Here is a 9,526-nt window from a genome sequence, read left to right as displayed (position 1 = left end):
TATAAATATTTCTGTCAGTAAAGTCTATTTTCTTTCTTATTATATAGAATATCCATGTTATAACCATAACTTTTGACATCCTAGTAGAAGGCATGCTTCCATAACTACAAACAATAAACAAATAATTATTAGGAGAATCTAATTGTTTGTGTCTCCTCATAAATTCCTTTTTTCTTTAGTGTTCGTGTTAATTTGCGTGCATCATGGTTATTGTATAACACCAAATATTTTATATTGTTTCTTATGAAGTTTGAACCCTAATGCAATTATTCATTGTTGTTGAACTCATTTGGAATTCTATACACCTAAGCGAAGATCATCTACTTTGAACATCAACAGACAAGTAGGCATCTACTTTGAACATCAAAAGATGCAATCTAATTTTCTGTAACTGCTGGATTTCTTGCCTCTCTATATTGTTGCAATCTGAACTTCTTACCTCTTCTATATAACTGCCAATATCTTATTTGTGTAGGGAAATGGAGGTGATCAAATTTGAAGCGGATGATGAAGAGTTTTTGAACTATTATAAAAGTTTAAATACATATTGATTTATTGTGTACACATTTAGAATATTGATGTATAAGTATGGGTATGTACACAACACATACTATCTTTTGGTTGTACATGAAATATTTCTCGAAGTTTATTTGAAATATATAGCTTCAATTTAATGATTAATTAGTTCATTTTGTGTTTTAGGTCACTTGTATGTATGTAAATATATTATATATATTTGTGCTACATGTAGGCTTATAAATGTTGAAGTTACACTTTGTAAGTGTTGCTCTAGGTAGATAAAAAGTTACACTTTGAAAGTGTTGCAATAGATGACCAATAAAAGGCAACATTTTTTAAGTGTGACCAATAAATCTGAAAAGGCAACGCTTTTAAGTGTAGTCTAACAAAAAATAGGTGTTGCTAATGCACGTCTTCAAAGCGTGCCCTTATACCTATTTGGCTACGCTTTATAAGTGTTGCCAAAGATGGCAACATTTAAAAAGTGTTGCCTAATGTCAAAGGTTACGCTTCTTTTGGGCAGCCCCTAAAAAGTGTTGCTAAATGTCCAAAAGTGTAGCCTTTTATCAAAGGCCACACTTTTTGCTAGTTTAGGCTACACTTACATGGTGTTGCTGTAGGCCGAAAATGGTGTAGTGAGGTGTAATAATATGAAAAATTATTGGCTAAAATTTAATATAAGGAAAGACAAAATATAGAAATAATTAATGTAATAAATAACTATGCTAATTCATAATATTATAACTAAAGAATGTATAAAGGTGTGAATATCATTTGCAATAATTATTAATAACTAAGAGAATCTATAATGTTATAAATAAAGAATTAATGTGCAATACATGAATTTCTAATAAATTTTATACTTAAATAAATAATTAACATTTTAATTAATGTTCTGTTTTTGTTTCGTTTAGTATTAGATTTCAATTTAGTGTAGGGACAAATGAAAAAATTTATTCTATATTACTGAATATAAAATCTATTTTGTTCATGATATATTTTAAATGATTCATATACATTCACATATTTTCACATTTGTTGTGAGTTTTTTTAAAATAATACATTTTGAAGTTAGGAAGTTTGTTAACTTGATAATATTTTCACATATTTTCACATTTGTTGTGAGTTCAGTTGACGTTATTCGAAGTTATATTAAGTTTTCTTCGTCCAAAATACTGAAATACTAAGAAATAGTAAATTAGTAAAAGAAAATGGCAAGACTAACATAGTAACAATGATTTTAAGTAAACTTTCTGACAATTATAATCACATAAGTAACATTTATAAATAAAGTCATTCTTTTATCTTGAGCATCAAAAATATAAATTGTGATAACTCTATAACTTTTGAGAAGTTTAATATTTTGGAAAAAGATATTCAGAACCATATATCTATATCTAAAAATAAATAGTTAACAAAGACAAATTATTTTAGACTACAATAAGAATTAAACTAATACAAACTTCCACTACCGCTATTACAATTTATATGAAATTTTCTTCATCGAAATTACTGAAATATTAAAAAATAGTAAATCAAAAAACAAAAGTGAAATATTTTGTCACAACCCAAACCGTCGTGATTGGCACCCACACTAACCATCCGATAGGAGAACCACTACTATAACTCAAACTAAGCAACTAAAACAAAACTAAGAAAATAAAGTTACGGAAGCAAGATTAATTCATTAAACAAATGCGGAATAAAACACCTAAAACTTGAAAGTAAATACCAAAACTCCATTAAAGACAAATCTAAGAACAAGGGATACAACCCTGAAACTAACAACAACTCAACCAATTGTCTGAAAAGAGTGGACTTAAAAAAGAGAACTCAAGGAAGCCTGAAAGAACTAGCTCACCCTTGAATTCGAACGGTCACTAATCTTATAAACGAGGTCAGTCAATAGCCACCGGAAGATGCCCTGTACTCAACAAAATAAGAGCAACTGTAGTATCAGTAAACAACCATAGTGTACCAATAGGATCACGCGTCAATCCCACTAAGCGAAACATTTATAAGTAACCACAACATTATAAAACAAGCATATACCAAACATATACAATATCATCATTATTCGTATCAACGAACAATTTCACAATTCTCAGCAATATACATTAAGCAACAATTAGTCCTTTAATATCCATCATTATTAAGTATGAACATAATCATCACAAGTAGATACACAACACAATTCAATGATCCTCTCACGGAACCCAATTCAATGGTACTCTCATGGAACCCAAACCCAAACTATTAGCTTGACGGAACCTCGAAATTTGATCCCATTTTTACGTCGAAATGTGGCAACCGATCCCATAGTTGTGCCGAAACGTGGCAAAACGATCCAATATTTACGTCGGAATGTGGCAATCCGATCCCATTCACACACCACAATCATAATCACAAGTACATCATCAAGATCATACAACAAGAAATGATTCATGACATACAATTATTCAGTTATCCTCATTTACTATTAGGGTGATCAATAAAACAACATTCTTATATATACATGCCTTATAATGAAGCAATTACAAATATATATCACAATAACATGAAATCACAACCATCACCTATCTTGCATCCAAGCTTGAATCCTCTAAATAACTTGAATCCCCTAAATAACTTGAATCTTCACTTTAGGGATTCTTTCCTCTTGTTCTATGTCTAAAACAATTAATATATGCAAGGATCAACAATCAAATATATAATTATTCGGATTATAACAAACCTAATAACCCTAGACCAAACCCAAGATCCTAACTATAATTCTCAGACCAAAAACCTTCCCCATCAATAATAACCCATGAAAATAGGTTCCATGGATCGAAAAACGAATTCGAGGTGTTAAAATGTTATCTTTAACCTAAAAAATGGTAAAGAAACTGTTAAGAATTAGTCTGGATCACCTCCTTAGATCTAAAAGTCGAAAAATGTCAAATAAGGTTCTTTAGGGTTTTATAAGTGACTTTTTGCTCTAACCCGCTATACGGACCCATCCCGCCACAGTGGCCCAAATCCCTCTACAACGGCCTCAACGAAGACAGAATATACCCATTCACACTAAGATCATTTCTAGGAGTTTTACTCACCCAAATTCGATTTCATAAAGTTGTGCGGGTTTCTTATTGTCTTAGAAATTCACTCATGTAATCAAATTCACAATTAGGTCTCTTACTCATTACTATATTTTTCTACACCTTAATGACTCCGATTTCATCCAAATCTGGATTAGTCTAGGAATTTTAAAGTTACTACCAAAAAGTTTTTCGGCCCCAATTCTTTCTTGATTGACTTTTCCATAACGATGGAATCAAGTCGTTACATGTTTATATAGTAGTAACTATTTTAAAGCAAACTTCATGACAACCTAAATCACATAAGTAACAGTGATAAATAAATTCATTTTTTTTGTCTTGGGCATCAAAAAAGTAAATTGTGATAATACTCAAGCTCTTGAGAAGTTTAATAATTTAAGGAAAAAAATATTCATAAGCATATATACATTACAAGAGAAATTATTAACAAAAATAAATGAATTTACACTACAATATTAATTAAACTAATACAAACTTCAACTAATGTTATTAAAAGTCATATAAACTTTTCTTCATCGAAAATATTTAAATATTAAGAGATAGTAAATTAGTAAATAAAAAGGCAATGTTTTTATAGTAATAACTATTTTGAAGCAAACTTCATGGTAATCTAAATCTCACAAGTAGCATTGATAAATAAAGTCATTCTTTTCTCTTGAGCATAAAAAAAAATCGTGATAATTCTCTAATTCTTCAGAAATTTAATAACTTCTAAAAAGATAATCAGAAGCATACTACATCACAAGACAAATGGTTAACAAAAATAAATGAATTTAGACTACATCATGTTAACTCCATATATTGGAACATTACATACTAATATATATACTAAGCCAAAAAACAATTATCATATCATCAAAATTATTTTCCTCAAGTACTCGAGGTTAATTAATATACCCTCATAGGATAGAACAATTTACTTCACCAGAAAGGTGGGTACCTCATATTCCCCTAGACTTCGAAATCACTCAACGCAACAAGTCATATGAAATTTTACAAAATGTAAGAAGAGGAAGACACGAGATTAAAAAAATTGCCGTTGAAAAATGAAAGAAAACCCATCTATTTATAGACAACAAAAGATAGTATGAACAAGTGTTTTTTTGTGTCTTATCTGAAAAGTGATGAACTTATCGACAAGTAACAGGCCTTTTGAAAAGTCATTATTCTTTCGAAAAGTCACAAACCTTTGAAAAAGACAAATTTTTTGAAATGTCATAACTCATCAAAAAATCACAACCCTTTGAAAAAAGTCACAACCTAAGTTAGATATATTATTGTAATTTAACATTTAAATTAGGATTTCATGCTTTTAAGGTAATATTGATATAGATATAGATATAAATATAGATGAATAAGAATGACTCCTATAATAACATTCAAAAAATAACATAAGAGAAAATGTTTGGCATATATCTCTTTTTATCTTAATGAACATTGATCCAGCTCAATAAATTAGTAGGAATACGAATCTAAGAGAGCTAAGATATTTAGGAAGCTATAGTTAAATGCAATTGTTTTATCAAGAAATTGTCATTTCCATCCCTATACAATTACTATGGAATATAATATAATAGAAAAGAAAATTGAATAATTATCTACATTAACAACCCATATAAACTATAAATTCAAAATAAATATATTTTATTTTTAGTCAATTTCCAGACCTAGTTTACATTGTTTAGACAATTCAACAGTTAAGGGAAATCGTAGAGATGTTGATATCATATTATATAATTTAAGGGATTATGATAAATTATCCATTTAAAATTGATTTTTTGTTCTCCTCTATACCCTACTAAATTGGTTTCTTTTATTTTGTCTTTCAATTTCTGTTTCCCTCACTACTTCTTTCTCTCTTACATGTACAAGCATCTACAACAATGAAGGACATCAGTTATCACTTGGATGGTGTGCTCAAATATAAATACAGGAGCTTTGTGTGGTGAAATACAGATCTAAGAACCTTGTGTGCTAAATGTATCGCGGATTTATAATATTTTTTATGTTTTAAACTTGAAGTTTCGGATGTATTTTGAGTATTCTTTAGTATATTTGATGGTATTTTATCTTTATTTTGTAGGAAAATAGGTTTGGGTAGCTTCGATTAAGAGTACAATGTTAGCAGCTGGGTTTTTGTGTTCCACCAGTCAGCCTATGAGTCACAGAAGTTTCTAAGAGCTGTAGGTGAAACTCATAGAAAGGATCACATGTTTTTGAAGTTAAGTATGGAGCTACGAGAAAGGACCATGAGTCATTGGAACAATTATGATCCATAGGTCTAGGCCCATAAAAGACATAAGAAATTAGGCTCCAGTCCTTGGTCTACGAGTGAGGAAGGCGAACCGTACAATGGTGTAATGATCGTAGATCCAGTCCGTGGAAAGGACCCTGAGGGCCCGTTTTGATGGGCTTAATAAAATCAGCTTTAAAAAATTATTTTTGAAAGTGCTGAAACTTATTTTTAAAATAAGCAGTTATGCGTTTGGATAAAAAAGCTGACGTTGCTATGTCACACGTGAAAAGGGAAAAATAGAAGAAAGAGATGTTAGGGTTATGTGGGTAATTTGGAGATTGTATAAAAATATTAAGGGGAAAAAGATAAAAATGTGGTCAACTTAAAACAGCTTATAAGCTAAAAAAAAAAAAAGCACCCCTACCCCAGCTTTTAACTTTTGGCTTAAAATAAGTTTTTTTTAACTTATAATAAGTTATTTTGAGTATTGCCAAACAGCTAAATAAGTCAATAACCAGCTTTTAAGTCAGTTTGACCAGCTTTTAAGCTGAGCCAAACAGGCTCTGAGTATATTGTTTTAATACTTCTATGGATAGAATCCACGACCCGTAGAAGGACCTACAATTCCTAAGAGTGGGTGGTTGGAATTACTACCCAATTTTATTTTACTTAGTTTTCATGGTTTATTTTATTTAGGATTAGATGTTTATTACTACTTTTCCTATGTTTATGTTTTGGAGAGTTCGATTTCTTGTTTTGAGAAATAACTTGTGAACCACTTTTGAAAATTAATTCTTGAATCCATTCATTTATATTATATCATTGATCTTTAATAATATCTTTGCAACATCAATTCAAGATCAAGAGTTCAGCTATTCAAATTGTAAGTTCATAATTTATTTGAACCAAACTAATATGAATTGTGATCAACCAAGCTTGAGTAGGTAATTCTACAACTAATGTTGTGAAAACCATAAGAAATCAACAAAGTACACCCACTAACTAGTAATTCTTGAATAGTGGTCATGCATATATTATTTCTCCTGGCTTTGATTGCTTTTCAACAGAGTCCTAGATTAGAACTCGTCTTGTTCCTACTCGTCGGATCAAGGGTATAACAAATGGGAAAAGAGATTATACAATAGAGATTTGAGGTTACCAACCCTCATATAATAGCTTGAACCGGCGAAGGAATAACTAATATGAGGTACAAGAAAGGGTTAGTAAAACATATACCCATAGACAAACCAAGTTGTGTGGTGAATTTCACTTATTTCGGGGACAAACAATTTAGGTAGTATCTAACTTACCGATTTTTCATGCTAGGCACTAGATAAGGTTACTACAATAAAGTTTATTGAGTGAAAGACCTGTGGGAAACACAAATACCATAGTTTTGTCTTCTATTAATTATGTTCCCTTTTTGTTTTTGTTTTTTTGCATGTTGATTTCCAGTTTATGTCAAGTACATGCAGTCAAGGCATTCCCCTAACCCCATTTAATCCAATAATCCAAATAACTCTTTGAATTATGACAAACACCGGAGGCCATTAAAATCTAGGACTAAACGTAGATCTAGTTAGAAGGAAACATGAAGATGATCACGAAGATTCCCACCAAGATGAAAAAGTGGTATAAAAAACAACCAGAATAACCAGTTGATAGTGGGAGATCAGTCTCCTCCAAGGCCAAGACTAATAAATTGTGTGCGAAACAATTACAAGGTTGATCATAATGCTATTGGGGAAATGGGTACCATCGTATTACCACCACTCCCAGTCGGATCAAATATCATGTCACTAGCAGCTTGATGCAAATGTTAACAACTAGAGGATTGTTCGTTGGTCTTCCATCAAAACACTTATATGACTATCTTAGCAAAGTTAAGAGTAGTGTGGTTAGGCCAGACTTAAAAATGGATGTCGTTGGGTTGCATGACATAATCATTAAGTGTGATGCAACTATATGAGCTTCCTTACAACTCAATTAGAACATTGACTGTGATGCTCCAAGAATTCATAGAAAAATATATATTCCATTATAAAAGAAGTTGAAGCTGAAGGATAGAATCAACAACTTCAAGCAAACACTTGGAGAGTTAGTAATTGCTGAATAAGAATGATTTACAAGTTATCTGAGAAATGTACGAACCACAAAGTAGAATATGAGTCACTTATGGAGTTATTCTATAGAGCATTGGATGGCAACAAAAAAATATTGGCGGACACTATCATGGGAGAATTGTTCTGAGCAAACACATTGAAGGAAGTTGCAGAGAAACTTGAAAAGGTTGCCAAAACAAATAAAGTATGGTGTAACAGAGGTAGAGAAACTTCAAGAAGTACTTTTGTAGTAAATACAAGTAAAAAGAAATTGAATAAGGATATGTGTCAAGAGGTGGCATCATTAAGAACGGAGGTGGGTTTCGTATTTAAACATTAAGGTACTGGTGTAGAAAAAGTCAATGTGGTCAACTACAAAGTAGAATGCCACCACATGATGATATGGATATAAAGAGGGTGCTTACTATGTTAATGATCAGATGAGGGGTTTCCATATTAATGCCCAAGAATCCAATAAAGATACTTGGCACCAAGGTCAAGGGAGTCAGGGTTGGGACTATAATCAAAATAAATGAGAAGGCATGTACTATCGAGAAGGTAAATACAATAGGAATGGTAATTACAATTTCAACAACAATTACAATGAATAGAACAGGTACAATGAAAAATTGGGGCCAAGACAGAGAAGGTGATTCAGCAAAGAAAGAAAACAAAAAAACTGACATGAGTGGTGCTTGCGTTCCATCAGGAAAGTGATATGGAGGACCAAGATTGGAATGATTTGAAGATGTGATGTCCAAGATGATGAAAAATTGTGACTTGTCCAATGATAATATTAAAGATATGTGAAATGACCTGTCTGGCGTGATTCAAAAAGTAAAGTCTCATACGACATCCATTAAATATATCGAGTGATAGTTTGATCAAATCTCTGTGTCTTCACATCCAAGACAAAAGGTCACAATACCGAGCAACAATGTCCGAAATCTAAAAATGATAGGCATCACATGGTAGTAAGTACACGAAGTTTAAAGCACACCATAGACCCTCCTATGCCTATAAAAGTTTAAAGCTCAAAAGATCCCGAAACCATTCAAGTTCAAGATGTGGGGAAACCCAAAGATCAAATCAGGGAATAAGAAAAAGGTGATCTTATGTGTATTTATGTGCCTAATAACCAATTTATACCATATATGTAGCCATGTTAGAGAGCTAATTTCCTAGTTTGAATTGCAATTTTAGAGTCAATTGATTGTGTTTCCTCTAATCAATATGATTAGGTGTTTGTAGGGTGAAAAGCACGAGAAAGGAGTGAAAAAGGAAGCCATATAATATAGGAGAATGGAAATTGAAGTGTCTAAGGAGAAATGGCCAAGAAGCTGGAAAATGCATTGGGTTGGAGCATCTCCGCGTTGCGGAGCTGGAAGCTAGATTGTGGCAAATGAATTTCACAAAACAGTGGAGTGTGTGATCGAGTCGCGTCGCAGAGATGGAATGCACTTCTTAAAATTTGTAGTGAGGAAATAGATGCGGACCTGGACTTCAGAATTTTATCACATAATTGATTGAAAACTATAAATACTCCAGTTGTATTATTTAGTCATTAT

Source organism: Solanum pennellii, chromosome 3, assembly GCF_001406875.1.
Source record: "Solanum pennellii chromosome 3, SPENNV200".
NCBI classification, from domain to species: Eukaryota; Viridiplantae; Streptophyta; class Magnoliopsida; order Solanales; family Solanaceae; genus Solanum; species Solanum pennellii.
This window is presented reverse-complemented; position numbering follows the sequence as displayed.